This window comes from Brachionichthys hirsutus, chromosome 12 (genome assembly GCF_040956055.1).
Source record: "Brachionichthys hirsutus isolate HB-005 chromosome 12, CSIRO-AGI_Bhir_v1, whole genome shotgun sequence".
Taxonomy (NCBI): Eukaryota; Metazoa; Chordata; class Actinopteri; order Lophiiformes; family Brachionichthyidae; genus Brachionichthys; species Brachionichthys hirsutus.
In genome coordinates this window covers 13,185,945-13,201,386 of record NC_090908.1, presented here as the reverse complement: position 1 = coordinate 13,201,386, position 15,442 = coordinate 13,185,945, and positions in this window count along the sequence as shown.

Here is a 15,442-nt window from a genome sequence, read left to right as displayed (position 1 = left end):
GGGCTCGGGGCGGACCCGGACCCGCCGCTGCTCTCTGGGGCTCCGGAGGAAACGGAGAGGACCGTCTCTTTCCCCGGTTAGCCTGGAAGGTTGTAGTTTTTCATCCGACGCGACGGACGGACGGACGGACGGATGTAAAGCTTTCCTGAGATGGATTTTAATCCTCCTCCTGAGAGAATGCTTGGAAAACGACAGACAAAAAGAAGCGAGGAGAAGCGAGGGAACACGGAACGCCGGCCCTCGCCCGATGGCGAGGCGAACGGAGGATCTCCGTGGAACTATCCGGACCGACTCACCCATTCACCCTCACCCTCACCCCCACCCTCATTTACATAGAGCAGCACCTTTAACCCTTTTTGACGCCTCCCCTCTTCTCAGAGAAACAGGGTTGTGGATAAAGTTGGGAGAGCAGCAGCATCCCGTCACCCTTAGTAACGAGGCCCCGCCTCTTCTCCTCTGGAACCTGGGCAGCTGTTTCCTTCACGTCAGGTGAAGAAGAGGCCCGGCACCTAGCTGAGGTTAGCGTAGCTCCAGCTGCAGGTACTGCGACGTTTACATCATCTGATGATGATGATGATGATGATTAAGGGTGCCCTAAGAGGCCAAAGGTCTCTGTGCCCGGTGCTCCCCTCGTCTGGTTAAAAAAGAAAAGCACAGGGACTTCTTTCAGTGTTTCTCAGCCTCCATTAGCCTCCGTTAGCTCCATTAGCATATCCATATTAAGAAATTGAATAGAAAACAGGACATGACAAAGATAAAAATTGAAATTAAAGCAGAATTTATTTATCGACACAGAGCACAGACGTGTTGAGGCGGCGCGGAGACGAACGCCTAGCGCTAATACGCTACGCTAGAAGTGCACATTATGCAATCTATGCCGGTGATTATTCCACATCGCTCATCCGGGGGGAGGCGGCCTAGGCCCCGGTCCTGAGGGGGAGGGGCTTTATCGGACCCAAAGTAGCTCCCATTGGTGCAGAGTAGCTGTGTCCACGCCCACTCAGTGTAGCATCTCCCAAAGGAACGTTCCCACCAGCGCCCGATTGTCCTCATGCACGCCCTCCATGTTCTCCATGCACGTGTGTGTGTGTGTGCGTGCGTGCGAGCGAGCGGCGTCACATCCATCGATATCAAGCCCATCGTTACCGTCGTCATAGCAACATGAAATTTCATGAAAAAGCCAAGCCTTGTATGATCTGAGGTTTGTGCCTCTGAGAGGCCACAAAATCTGCAAATATGCAATTCTTATTTATTTTTTTAAACCAATCGTGAGCGAAACACACACACAGACACACACACGCACACACACACACACACACACACTGAAAGTGTTCTTAACCACTGAAAGATGTAACAACACACAACTAGCAAAGAGCGACACACAAGCCTGCCGTCCGTTTCAGTTCCTGCATTAGTTCTCGTTTCGCTTTGACCTCTTTTCGTTGGACCGTGTGCCGCAGTACAAAGTAAACTGTGAAAACAAACGCGTGTGTGTCACACCTGGACAGGTGTTTGAGAAAAGACGAAAAAACAGACACGCACTAAGCAAAGAAACGGCTGTTTCGTTGTCTGCGGCAGAATATGACAATCTTATTAGTTTCTTTGAATCTGGCGTCCTTCTCGTAGCCGGCTAGCGGCTAGCTGCTAGCGCTGCGCTAGGAGAAGCACCTCAGGCTTCTGTAAATGCCTTGCTCGTTCGGTCGGTCAGCCCTTGGTCACTTGACTCAGTAATTTTGCACCGTACTTCTGTAGGTAAGAACCTGTAAATACGTTCATGTTTGTATTGTATATGATCCTGGGTTGTTACAGTAGCCTTATTCACCTTTATAGGAAAGTAAACGGGAAGAAACGTACAGAAAAACACGTCAAACAGAGCATACTACTTTTTTGATAAATAGCTTATGTACATATTGACCAGATCCCAATAAAAACTTTTTTATAAACTCTTAAAGTAAGATGTTTTGTATAAAAATTGAATTTTTTGCTATGTATTTTAGCTAGCGCTCGATGGAAAGCCCGTTTCCTCCCCACGCCCCTCCCTTTTGCACTGTTTCCATGGTAATTTGGTTTAAAAAAACAAAAAACAGAAACGTTGCCAAACCGACTGCTGCATATTTGTGCCATAAGTGTGTACCATAAATATTTATTGACTTGGTTCCTTTTCCCTGTTTTTGCCGTGTTGAGTTCATTTCAGTCCGGCTCGTACGTAACAGTGTTATTCCCACGCCGTTTGTCCGCCCGCCCCCGGTTTCCTTTCGTCCCCGTCCTCGCAGGCTGCGAGACGTTTAAAGCGAGCGACACACATTCCACCGGTCTGTTACAAACTGAGAAGGTTTTCCAATAAAGTCTTTTTCCTATGGATGCGCCGTCTGCCTGCCTGGCTTTGTTCCGCCGCCTCGAGCCGCATGAATAAATCACGGCTTCCCGTTTCCCGCCGCTCGAAGCCGGGAGGACTTTCATCTGCTCGTATCAGAGGTTACGTCTCTCGCTATCGGGTCGGTCCTGCACAGAACCGACAAATCACCCTTCAGACCCAATCTGGCCGTTTAGACGCGTTTAAATCTTCACTATCTGGAATCGTATTGATGGTAAAGGTGTCTCTCAGGTAAGAGCGACAGGTAAAGGTGTGTCCGCCGCGTCTCAGGTAAGAGAGACAGGTAAAGGTGTGTGCGCCGCGTCTCTCAGGTAAAGGTGTGTGCGCCGCATCTCTCAGGTAAAGGTGTGTGCGCCGCATCTCTCAGGTAAAGGTGTGTGCGCCGCGTCTCTCAGGTAAAGGTGTGTGCGCCGCGTCTCTCAGGTAAAGGTGTGTGCGCCGCGTCTCTCAGGTAAAGGTGTGTGCGCCGCGTCTCTCAGGTAAAGGTGTGTGCGCCGCGTCTCTCAGGAAAGAGACAGGTAAAGGTGTGTGCGCCGCGTCTCTCAGGAAAGAGACAGGTAAAGGTGTGTGCGCCGCGTCTCTCAGGTAAAGGTGTGTGCGCCGCGTCCCTCAGAAAAGAGACAGGTAAAGGTGTGTCCGCCGCGTCTCTCAGGTAAGGGTGTGTGCGCCGCGTCTCGGGTAAAGGTGTGATTTCCATCCGGTTTCCTTCCAGAGGGAAGACGGTCCTTCTCTGAGCCGGCGAGTCCGTCTTGTGGATTTTCCGGCCGACACACACTCGGGCATCCGGCCATTCCTGCAGCGAGTCCGGAGGCGTTCCGGGCCAGACGGCGCCCGACGGCGCCCGACGGCGTCCGACAGCCAACCAGACATCAGGTCAGCTGTTACACCAAACCGCCCGCCGTCACAGCCAATGAGAGCGGGCGCCAGGATATCAAGCAACGGGCAAGATCATCCGACTACAGCCAAGCAACTGGCGACAGCCAAGCAACCGACGACAGCCAAACATCCGACGACAGCCAAGCATCCGACGACAGCCAAGCAACCGACGACAGCCAAGCAACCGACGACAGCCAAGCAACCGACGACAGCCAAGCATCCGACGTCAGCCAAGCAACCGACGACAGCCAAGCATCCGACGTCAGCCAAGCATCCGACGACAGCCAAGCAACCGGCTTCAACAAAGGGTTGCCTGGTCGGCATTTGAGGATCTGAGCATCGCAGGTGAGAGTTGGACCACAGACCCCCCCCAGTAATTGCATTGCTTCTGACCACGTTGTCTTCGCAGCCCCCCCCCCCCCCCCTCCGTCGGCTGAGAATGAAAATATCTCTCCTTTTTTTTCAGGGAAAAAGGAAGGCGGGAAGAAGGGAAGCAAACTGACAGCCTTTAATGACTTCAAGACTTTGATGTTCTATTTAGCGCCTGACGCCCCCCCCCCCCCCAGTCCTAATTATCATAACAGCAGTGAAGCTAAAGCCCACCCACAATGTTGGAAAACTCTCGGACTGTAAAAGTGAGCGTTGGCGGCGGATAATCGACCCCCCCCCATGCTCTTAGCATGACTCAGCAGTATTTCGGTAACGAGCCGTTCCAGACAGTATTAAAGTCAGACTCGAACACAATGGAGATCGTTTCCATTTCCAGGCGTCGATTCTATTCTGAGAGGCGTGTCCCCGTGTAAAACGCTGACTCACCACTTTTGGGCGGCGGCCTTGTTGGCTTTCAACACGGGTACGTAAATATTAGCCAACACCGGCTAATCAGCCCCGCCTTAGTGCACACAGATAAATATGTTGCTGCCGAAGGAGGGCCTCCCCCCTTGAGTGGATGAATGGACGGTGTTAGCGTCTGTGATAACATTGTTAGCGTGCGGGGGGAAAGGAATGATCCTGTCGGCTTCACCTCTTCCCGTCCCGTCTCCGTAACGATCCCACGTTTCCATGTCCAAACCCGGAATCGTCATCAATCATCTAATCCGGGATTCAGTCGCACACCTGCGTGGGAGCTAACCGCTAGCTCGACTAGCGGGGCCTAAAGGCCTGCACACCTGCGTGGGAGCTAACCGCTAGCTCGACTAGCGGGGCCTAAAGGCCTGCACACCCGGTTCCCTCAGCCCCTCGGCGTTCCCCCCTGGTCCGATGCCGGGACCGTGTCCGGTTCCCTCAGCCCCGCGGCGTTCCCCCTGGTCCCGATGCCGGGACCGTGGACTTATCAGCTGGAGATGGTTTCGCCGTTTCCTACTGGCTGCAGCACAAAGGTTCCGATTCCGTCTGAAGCTTTTTGGGGATATAGAAGAAGAGAAATTAACAAAGCAAATCAATTTAATTTGCATTGTTTTAACGGCAGACGAAGCGGTTTTGCATTCATAAATATGAATGGATGAATTAGCCGCTTTGGCAGCGGCAGGTTGGGTCCAAAGCCGGTCCAAGAACAACAGCCGGGCTTTCCTTCCTGGCGCTTGAGCCGGATCACCGGCGGCTGATCCGTGTGATTGATTGATGATGAGCCGGATGCGGCGTCACCCCCCCCCCCCCCTCCCCCAGGCTGATCTCAGACAGGAACCTGAATAAAACACTCGCTCCGTTCCCGTTTTCATCCGGATGATGCCTTGCTCAAGGATCCCCGGTAAAGTTCTGGAATCCCGCCCGTCTGAAGACGATGAAATCCCAGACGCGGATTAATAATGAGATCAAGCGCTGGTTAAACAGCTGATATTATCAGAGCGTCTGAGTTTAAGGAGTCATTTCTAGGATTACGATGATTTATTGCTGATCTCGGAAGCTCGGACATTTTTTAATTCCACTCAGACGGCGTTCCGACGGAACGGATATCAATCATTCTGGGAACAGTAACGCCGTCTGCGTCATGTTGAGACGCGCAAGTAGAATGAGAACACGCCTCGGCTAATGAGACACGCACGCACGCACACACGCACAGAGACACACACGCACACACACAGAGACACACACGCACACACACGCACGCACACACGCACACACAGAGACACACGCACCACAACGGTTATTCTTCTCGTGTGTGAGGTCTAATAAGCAGGATTTTCCTCATCCTGACATTCCTGCAGATCCGACCCGGTTTAAATGCGGACCTGAACGGGCTCCGGGGAGGGGGTGGGGGTGTGGGGGGGGGGTTGTAGCATTGCCGGCTCATAATACAGCGCTCAGCAGAACGATGGCCTCCGGCTGACGGTGTCAAACGCTCCTTTTACAGAACCGGTTCCAGGTGAGGATGCTCCGCCTCTCTGGTCCACCTGAACAGGTAAAAGTGGAGGGGGGTGGTTCGAGGTTCTTTACAGCAGTTAGGGGGGGGGCGGCAAAGTGAATCTGTTTGAACAGCAGACTCCAGGATGCGTCGCCGGCTCTGCCTCTCCATCCACCCTGGCGGCGCTCTCTGAGCAACGGCTTGGATTCCGTTCCCGTAAACATCCGGTAAATGCCGGACTCGTCTCGGACCTGGAGTGCGGTGTGCGTTTGAACGTCTGGGACGGTTGTTCTTTTCGTGCCGATTGTTTGGCACTCGGGTCCGAGTGGCTTTGGATAACCGGGACAAGAGAAGCTGCATTGTTTGTCGGGAGCGCCGGCTCCCTGGCCCGGATGGGAATGCCTTCTAGCTTCCCAGGACCGGTAGGTGAGGTCAGCTCGCCTTCAGCGCTACCGGCTCTTTTGCTCGCTTTATAAATCTCCTACAAGTTCCCACGAGACTTTCCCAGAACCTGCTGATTTTCTCCGTCTTGATTTACATCTCTCATTATTCCGTGTTTCAGAAATTCCATGAGCAACGGGAAACCTGGCGAGTGGGCGCAGCAAAACCGAGGAGAGTGTTGGAAGGGGAAAACAAAGCCATGCCTGTGCAGCTAGCGACGATAGCATCGCAGCCCCAGTCAAAGAGCCGGTCTGTCCCCCCCCCCCAACCCTCTGAAGCCCGCCAGAGGAGAGAGAGAGAGAGAGAGAGCAAGGGAGGATGAGTCCAGGCCTCATTAAGGTTCGGTTTGAACCAGCTGATTGGCTGCTGTGACTTAGCTCCACGGCTAATGCTAGCCTGTAAGCTATTAGCCGACGGCCAGTAATAGAAGCAGCAGAGCCGGTAACGGTACGATGTGACAGGACCGGGCGATGACAAGCCGACCCGACCCGGACCGAAGCCCGGTGGAAACGGGTCCAATGTTTAGATTCAATTATAAAAGTAGCGAAGCGCCATCGATCAATACTATTCATGCTAGAAAGACTTCCTGGAGACGCCAGCGCGCTCATTTATGAGTTCTTCTGTGGTTCTGCTGGGAACTGGACCGAACACAGGTGATCTATTACCCAGAGCACACCTGGTCGCCGGGCGTCTCCGTGGGACCGTCCCGAGTCCACGCCTCATTTTGCTTCCCGCCAGGAAGACTCTGCAGCACTTCCTCTTCTCCTGACAACGTTCCCGCTTGGAGCAGGAATGATCCGTCGGCCTCCTAATCGCTTCTCCTCGGCGTGAGCCGCCAATTCCGACCGGGCCGCATTCCACCACCTCGCCGGGCCGCGTTCCACCACCTCGCCGCCGCCGCCGCCGCCGCCGGAGGACAAAGAAATGTGTTTATCCCCGTCAGAATGCGCTCTCTGCAAAACCAATTAAAAAGCCATTTACTCGATTACTCTAGCAACGCGCACACACACACACACGCGCGCGCACACACACGCACACACACACACACACACACGCAGTAAGAGGAAATTCATCCTCAACCTTCCCATTAGCCGGACCGGAGTTTCCCTAAAAGTGGAATTCCAAGTTAAACCAATAAAACCAATAAAATAGAATAAACCTTTTGTTCAGCAGGACGGAGGCGGAGCTATCGATGCGTCTGTGGACCCGCCCCCCCCTCGTCGTGGCCTCGGCGTCGACACCGAGACACACTCCGTGTTCGCACCTGGCTCCGCCGGCTCGGAGGGACAAACAGGTGAGATAATCCATTGAATGAACTCAAAGCCGAGGTGATGACGTGTTTCCGGAGCAATCGGGGCGACGCCCCCCCCCCGGCGAGCGACGCATGCGTTGTGTTGAATGTGCTGAAGTTGTCCTGTAACGCGTGCACGCTGTCTGAGGGTCAGGTGGGAGGCGCTTATTGATTACCACGCCCTCTAATCGATCGCTGCAGGATAACAATAGAACGCAACGAGCGTTCCTCTCATTTAGAAGCGGCGCCGCGTTCCTGCGGTCAGAAACGATCCGTCAGCGCAGCTCGGGACTCGATCCTCCCCGGAGGTCAGGAAAACAATCCTCTGGGGGGGGGGGCTCAATGACAGCCGATCGGAACCGACGCCGGTCCTCCAAACGCTCCAGTCCGTTTTTACAGACAAGGAGAGGAGAGGCAAGCTGGCTCCTCCCACCTGAGCGCCCAGGTAGCAGAGGCGGGGCCGCGTGTCTAACAATAGAAACACGTGTTCATCCGCTGATGGAAATAGTTCCCAGTAACGTCCTGCTGCTCTTTCCAGACGACCGTTTGGATCTTCAGACGCCGCGGTCACGGCCGGAGACAAATAAAACGTCCGTCTGTCCCAAAACAGAACCGAGCCTCCCGAGAACGCCCACAAGAATGTCGGCGGCCGCCACATCGGGTCCACGGAAGCGCGTCCTGAAGCCACGGAGGAAGACGACACGAGGAGTGGGAGGGGCTTCACCAGAACGGAGGCGGAACCTAGATAGATCGATTCAAACAGACACGCGGAGCGTGTTGAGGTCTACGCGTGCGTGCGTGTGTGCGTGCGTGCGTGTGCGCGTGACGCAGGCCGCTGGCGTGTTCTTCGGGGGAACGCCGTGTTTGTGTGAATGAAACGGGATTCCAGGTGGACGAACAGGAAGTCGACGGCTGGAGGCCGACATTGATACGGGTCGATCGGGTGATTCCGTGAATGGGGTGGAAACTCGAGGAGAAGCCGTCGGCGTGGGATTCCCGGCGTGGAGGACGGGCGCGGCCCCCACGCCGAGGTCGTCCAGCGACTCGGCAGGTTTGGGTCAGATCCCGGATTTAACCGGAACGGAGTCCAACCCAAAGGAAACGAGGAGCAACAGTCGTAGGAGGAGTTTGGCGTTCCTGCTCCCCCCCCCCTCGGCCTCCGGCTCACCTCTCGGAGCGCCCCCCCCTCCTCCGGTGACGATCCCGGCGGGAGACGGTGAATGATGCGTTAGCCATGAATCCTCTAATCCCTTGGAATTGTGCAAAGTAAACCATCGCCTGGGTGGATCCCTGCGACCCCCTCACCCTGTTTAAGCCCCGCCCCCCCAACACAAACCATCGCCTGGGTGGATCCCTGCGACCCCCTCACCCTGTTTAAGCCCCGCCCACCCAACACAAACCATCGCCTGGGTGGATCCCTGCGACCCCCTCACCCTGTTTAAGCCCGCCCCCCCAACACAAACCATCGCCTGGGTGGATCCCTGCAACCCCCGCCCCTGTTTAAGCCCCGCCCCCCCAACACAAACCATCGCCTGGGTGGATCCCTGCAACCCCCGCCCCTGTTTAAGCCCCGCCCCCCCAACACAAACCATCGCCTGGGTGGATCCCTGCGACCCCTCCCCTGTTTAAGCCCCGCCCCCCCAACATAAACCACACTTCCTCACGACTTCCCGTCGACATGCTAATTGATAGCCTGGTTGGAATGAACCCAGGAGGTGTTTGCAGACGAGGGGGGGCTTCTCCTCGGTGCAGGACTCCCTCGTTTGGGTTGGGGGTTCGGTTCCAGAACGACTTTTAAGCTCCGGTTGGGGGGTCGCTCCTGAACCGCAGACTATCGCTCCTGGAAATCGCCGGCTTAAGGTCACGCCTGAGGTTTGCTTTCCTTCTGCTTTCCAGTAAGTAAATATAAATTCTAATATAACTCCTCCCCTCCCCTCCCCTCCCCTCCCCTCCTGACCCCCCCTCTCCCCCGTCTGGAAACTTGTGTGGATGCAGACTGAGATGTTTTCTTAGCATCCATTATTCCTCCATTACTTTATTTATCCCTCCTTTTATCTTTTACATTTCCATCCCGACCTCCTTGCTGCACACTCTATCTTTCCACACCCTCCCTCCCCCCCCCCCCCTTCTCCCTCCTCCCTCCATTTCTCCCTGCCATCACATTTGTCTCCCCCCCACATCCCCCTCTTTTTGGTTTATTTTCACATCCCATCACTCCCCGTTCTCCACGTTTACATTTCTCCTTCCCACGGTGTCAAAACTGGAAAAGGTTGGGGGGACGGGGGGGGGGGGGGGGGGGCGGAGCCTTCCATGGCTCCCAATAAGAGCGCCCCTCCCCGGGCAGCTGCACCGTTGCATTCTGGGTACATTAGGGTGTGATTATAGCGCTGCTGTGCAGAGGGTGATGTTAATGGAGGCCTGAGTCACGGCACCGGGCGGAGTCACGGCACCGGGCTGAGTCACGGCACCGGGCTGAGTCTCGGCACCGGGCGGAGTCACGGCACCGGGCTGAGTCTCGGCACCGGGGCTGAGTCTCGGCACCGGGCGGAGTCACGGCACCGGGCTGAGTCTCGGCACCGGGCGGAGTCACGGCACCTGTTTGTGTTTACCGACGGGTCGGATATCATTCCTCTCCCGGCAGAGGAGCGAACAGGAAGGTCGTGGCGGCCCAGCGACCTCACCTGAGTCCTCTTTCGTCCAGCGCCGACCCGGGATATTGGTATGTGCTCCGTCGGCTCCTTGGAATAAACCGCCGGCGGCAAACACAAATTGAATTTGGATTGCTTGCCTCCTCCGATGTTCTTCAGCTTCGGCAGAAGAAATGAATCATTTGTTTGCTCTGATTGCAGCAGCGTTCAATCAGGAGCCGCTCCTCCTCCCCGGGATGCGTTTTCAGGGGGGAAATACAGAATCGATTTCCACAAGTCTGAACCGTTCACACCCGGTTCAGACCCGGTTCAGACCCGGTTCAGACCCGGTTCAGACCCAGGTTCAGACCCGGTTCAGACCCGGTTCAGACCCTTTCACCCGGTTCAGACCAAGTTCAGACCCGGTTCAGACCCGGTTCAGACCCGGTTCAAACCCGTTCACACCCTGCAGGCTGGGATTCTGTTCAGTTCTGGATTTCGCTTTGCTTATCGCTGGAAATCGAGCAGGTGCGTCGTCCTCCGTCTCCGTTGGATCGGCGCCGGATCCAGACGCTGCTCCGCGTGTTTGCTGCGTGCGCACAGACACCACCCAGGGGGAGGGGGCGCGCTTGATTTGGGTTTTTCCTTCACATGGTCTGACCCTGTGCTGAGACGGAGAACTAATTATGCTCTGCGTGTGTGTGCGTGCGTGTGTGCGTGCGTGCGTGTGCGTGTGTGTGTGCGTGTGTGCGTGGGCAAAGTGCCAATCAGACACCGGCGCCTTTCACGCTGGCAGGCTTGCTGAGGTCAGACACATCCCATCCCAAAGACCCCATACGCAGTAATACCACCCTTAAACACCAGCCGCGGGCAACACACACACAGAGAGACGCACGCACACACACACACCTACACACACACAGAGAGAGACGCACGCACACACACACACACACACACACACACACACACACAATCCAGAGAAGTCTGTACCTGAGGAAAAATGAAAATGTTTGTGGGAGAATACTTACAATAAGTAAATGCACATAGTACACACACACACACACAAAGTACGGCCAAGAAAAGTACTGAGGCAACTCAGTCACCATGGAAACGCACCACTCCATCTCCAGCTTTCTCCCCTCCATCGTCTCATCTCATCCGTCGCTGCAGATTTCCTCTTACTTTATTCTCTCCATCCGGACCCGGCGGAACCACAACCAATAAACCAGCATCATGACCGAACGGGTTCATGTTTGTTTTGGACTCGATCTGAAATAAATGTTTTATTTGTTGTGTGTACTTAAACGCGGCTGTGTGTGTTTCCCTGTACATGTATGTAACCGGCGTGGCGTCGTTCCTCTGAGGAGGCTGGTTCGGGCTAACCTCGGGTTCGTGTGTGATGGCCGCTGTTGCTAAGCTACCGGCTGCAGACTTAGCGTAGCATTAGCGCCGCAGCCAGAAACATAAACAACAAAGCTGTTGTAACTGAATTAAACGTCATTAAACAGGATTAAACTTGTTTTGTTAAATGTCGATGATTTATGTACGAAGGACTTTCAACGGAAACAAGACCGCAAGGAATGCTCCTCTTAGGCAGGAGGTTTGACTTTATTCGTACTGTAGTACATGCTACTGTGTGACTGTACTTGTACTCTAACATTCTATCTAATGAATATATTAATCATCATCAGTCGATCAACGCAGAGGAATACGGATCCCGGTCTGATGGGAGCAGCGGGGTTCGAACCAGCAGCTCTGCAGGACAGGTGCGTTTGAATACTCGGCAGGGGCGCGCCGGTCCCGTCATTTGCATGGATTAACTTTGTGATCGCAGACAAACGAACCGAGAGGAGACAGAACGCTAGCAGAACGCTAACAGAACGCTAACAGAATGCTAACAGAACGCTAACAGAACACTAACAGAACGCTGACAGAACGCTGACAGAACGCTGACAGAACGCTAACAGAACGCTAACAGAACGCTAACAGAACGCTAACAGAACGCTGACAGAACGCTAACAGAACGCTAACAGAACGCTAACAGAACGCTAACAGAACGCTAACAGAACGCCAGTTGAAGCACGTTGAGGGCGGGGCTCATCACTTTGCTGCTGAAGTGTGGTAATCCCATTACTATTAAAGCGCTCTCATAATACACACTAATGACTGTCTGGAAGAGTGAAGCGCACACACACGCACACACACACACACACACACACACACACGCCTGTCACTCGGGCCGTGTCTGGACTCATCTCGCCGCTTTGATGTTGTAGTTATAACGCGGCTCGAACCCGACGGGCCCAGACAGGATGTGTGGCCCGGCAGGGAGGGGGAAGGGGAGGGGGGAGGAGGGGGGGGGGGGGCGAGGCGGCGTCGAGACGGACGAGGAGGTCGGATCAGGCTTAGCAGGACGAAGGCTTTCGCTCGTTAATCCGTGTCTTCCCGGTGGAATAGTCCTGCCCGGGCTTCAGCTCAGCATTCATTGAGCATTAGCCTCGCGTCGCTATGGCGATACATCATCTCGCCGCTTTATCAACGGGCCGCCTCGCCTTAAGAGGAGAGCGCGAGCCCCCAGGTGCCCAGGTGTGTGAGGGATCAGGCTCAAGCAGCTTTTAACGAGTCTTTGTTAGTCAACGGCACAACGGCGTGTCGGAGACTTCCTGCCTGCGGAGGCGGAGTCAACGATAAACCGGCCGTCTCCCAGGCCGGACAAACAGGCAAAGGTCGACGCCTCCCTGTCAGCGCGTTCCAGGATCCGCCCTTAACTGACGAAGGTTAAAAAGGTTTAAAGTTCTAGTTATAACTAATGCTAGCTAGCTCGGGAAGCTAACCCTACCTGCTAATGTTTGCTGTCACTCTGTTAGCATAGTGAACGCTACTAGCGCCTTCCTCTGTGACATCAGCGGCTGTTAGCTCGTCTTTCCTTTCGCTCTGGAATGGTTGCAGCCCAGCTGACCTCCATCGATGACATCATCGTTAGCGCGTGTTCCGAGTGAAACACACGGCGCGTCTTGTTCAGGTCTATTTTCTGCCGGTCCACGGTGGCGATAAGAGAACAACGAGGCTCGTGTGTGCGTTTCCACGGCAGCGCCGTCGGCGGGGGCGACGGTAACCGGGTCCGCCCGCTATTCTTTACCACAAACCTTCCTGTAACTTAAGCGTGACGTAGAACTAGGCCAGGGCGAACACGCGTGTGTGAAGACGGACCGGTCCGGACCCGGGAGCCGGAGTCACACCGGGAACGTGTGGGAACGACGGCGACCTGTTGGGAGGGGGTGGGAACCCGTCATTGAAGAAGACCCGGTTCCTGTTACCGGAGGAGCCGACCCGGCTGTGACCAGAACCTCTCTCTCCTCTCACCCTTCCTCAGACAAAGTTCTGATCCGGCAGGATTCCGGGTTTTGTTCTGGCGGCGGCTGAAATACGGGAAGGTCAGGTGAACGCGCCAGAAACACATCTCACCTGTAACCAAGACGGACTGAAGCAGGATCAGGACCAGGAGCAGGATCGGGATCAGGATCGGGATCAGGATCGGGAGCGGGATTGGGATCACCTGCCCCGGGGTAACCACAGCTGCCCTTGGATAGCCTGACAGAAGCCCCATCGGCCCACCAGCGGCGCCGATGCTAAACATTCGTTAGCCAGCAGCGCTAACCCTAATCCATATTCATGCAGCGCTTTGCATGAATGGGCTTTGATGTTTGGGGAGATTTCATTGTAATTGATCCGGAGGTGGGCGGCGGTTATCCAGCGGGGGGAGGGCCTAATTATTCTGCTGCTCCGATCAATGCCTCCGATTCTTCTTCCTGAATAGTGATTCCTTTAACAGCTTCAGACCCGATGATGGAATGAACTAAACGAGGTTCGCTCGGCGGAGGTCGGACGACGGTAATTACGACCGTGGCGTCCAAACTCCGACGCATGAGTCACCTGATGCAGCCGCCACCGCCGGATCCAGATTGAGATGTCAGGCCGCCGCCGCCGCGCTGAAGCGTCAGTGTGAAACGAGTCCATAAAGGTTTGGTCACGCTGATGTGTGTGTGTGTGTGTGTGTGTGTGTGTGAGACATGAAAGGGTTCAGGACAGTTATGAGGCATAAAATGTCGTCCAGAAGCCGGTAGCAGGGGAGACTCCTGGGAAAGGTCAAAGGTCAGGCAGCTGTGGCCCCGAGGGGCACATTAACCCTTGAGCTCTCTGCGTGTGTGTGTGTGTGTGTGTGTGTGTGTGTCTTGGTTGAGGAAAGTATATTATTGGCAAAACACAAACTCCCAGCATGCCATACTCTTGAGTTGAGCACAGAGGCTGTGTGTGTGTGAGTATGTGTGAGTGTGTGTGAGTGTGTGTGTGTGTGTGTGTGTGTGTGTGTGTGTGTGTGAGTGTGTGTGACATCCATCATCAGGTGAGTTAGCATCGCGTTAAAGGACGTGTGTGTTACACATAGCAGGACGTCAGGAAGCACGCAGGCTTTGCTCAGGGGCACCTCGGCAGTGCTCGGAGGGGAGCTTGACTCCTCCCCTCCCGCCGTCTCTGGAGTTCAGTTCCTCGTGTTGTGGGTACGAATCCAGGCTGCAGGAAGACCCGCGTGTCAAAGGTCAGCCATGTCCCGCCCCCCCACGGGGAAGAGGAAGACATGAAAACACAGCGAGCAGCGGGTTCATCCGACCTGCCTTTGACTTAACTCCGCCCCTCTGGATGTGAGAATCTGCCGCTCGTCTTCGCTGTAATTAACATCTTCAAAGGCTTCATGAGGAATTCCTGGCATGCCGCAGAAAACATCCAAAAACATTTGATTTCTGAGCAGATAATTACTGGAGTGATTTACCACCGAGGGGGGGGGGGGGGGGAGGGGCTTCAAAGTCGAGTTAATAGAGGCAATGAAGACACACAGGGCGAGAGAGGGCAATTAAATAGCGTGAATAGAACGAGAGGATGACACACCGTGCAGCGCCGGCGGGCGGGCAGGCGGGGCTACAGGCAAGCTTAGTTCCAGATTGTTCTCCCTCGGGCAGAGACCGTCCGACGGGTCCGGACCGGCTGGTGGACCGGCGGGCTCCGGCGGGTCACGGCACCAGCCGAGAGGTCACGGACCATTTATCTCCTGTTTTAATCAAATACGCCTCCAAGAAAACACTTTCAAGTCCACGTAGGTGGTTAAATAAGATGGCTGGCTCCGCCCACTGAGGACTAAACCAATTCAATGTTTATTTAACAACATTCCATCGTCCTGCTGTCCTCTGTGAAATAAACAGACACGCTGTGAAACCAATCAGCAGCGGCGTCGGCGCTGAACCTGGAACGCCGCAGGAAGGACGACGTGGCGCTCCCGGCGCTCCCGGCGCCCGGGAGGCCGTCTGCCGGGGCGGCTTTATATCGGCCTGAAGCCGGAGCGTCCGTTTGTAGAGCGGCGCTGCGGGACACAGACAAGGACGAGCAGGTGAGCCCGATAGGTGGGACGAGACAGGAAAGGCTCCGGGGCGGGAAGTGTGTGT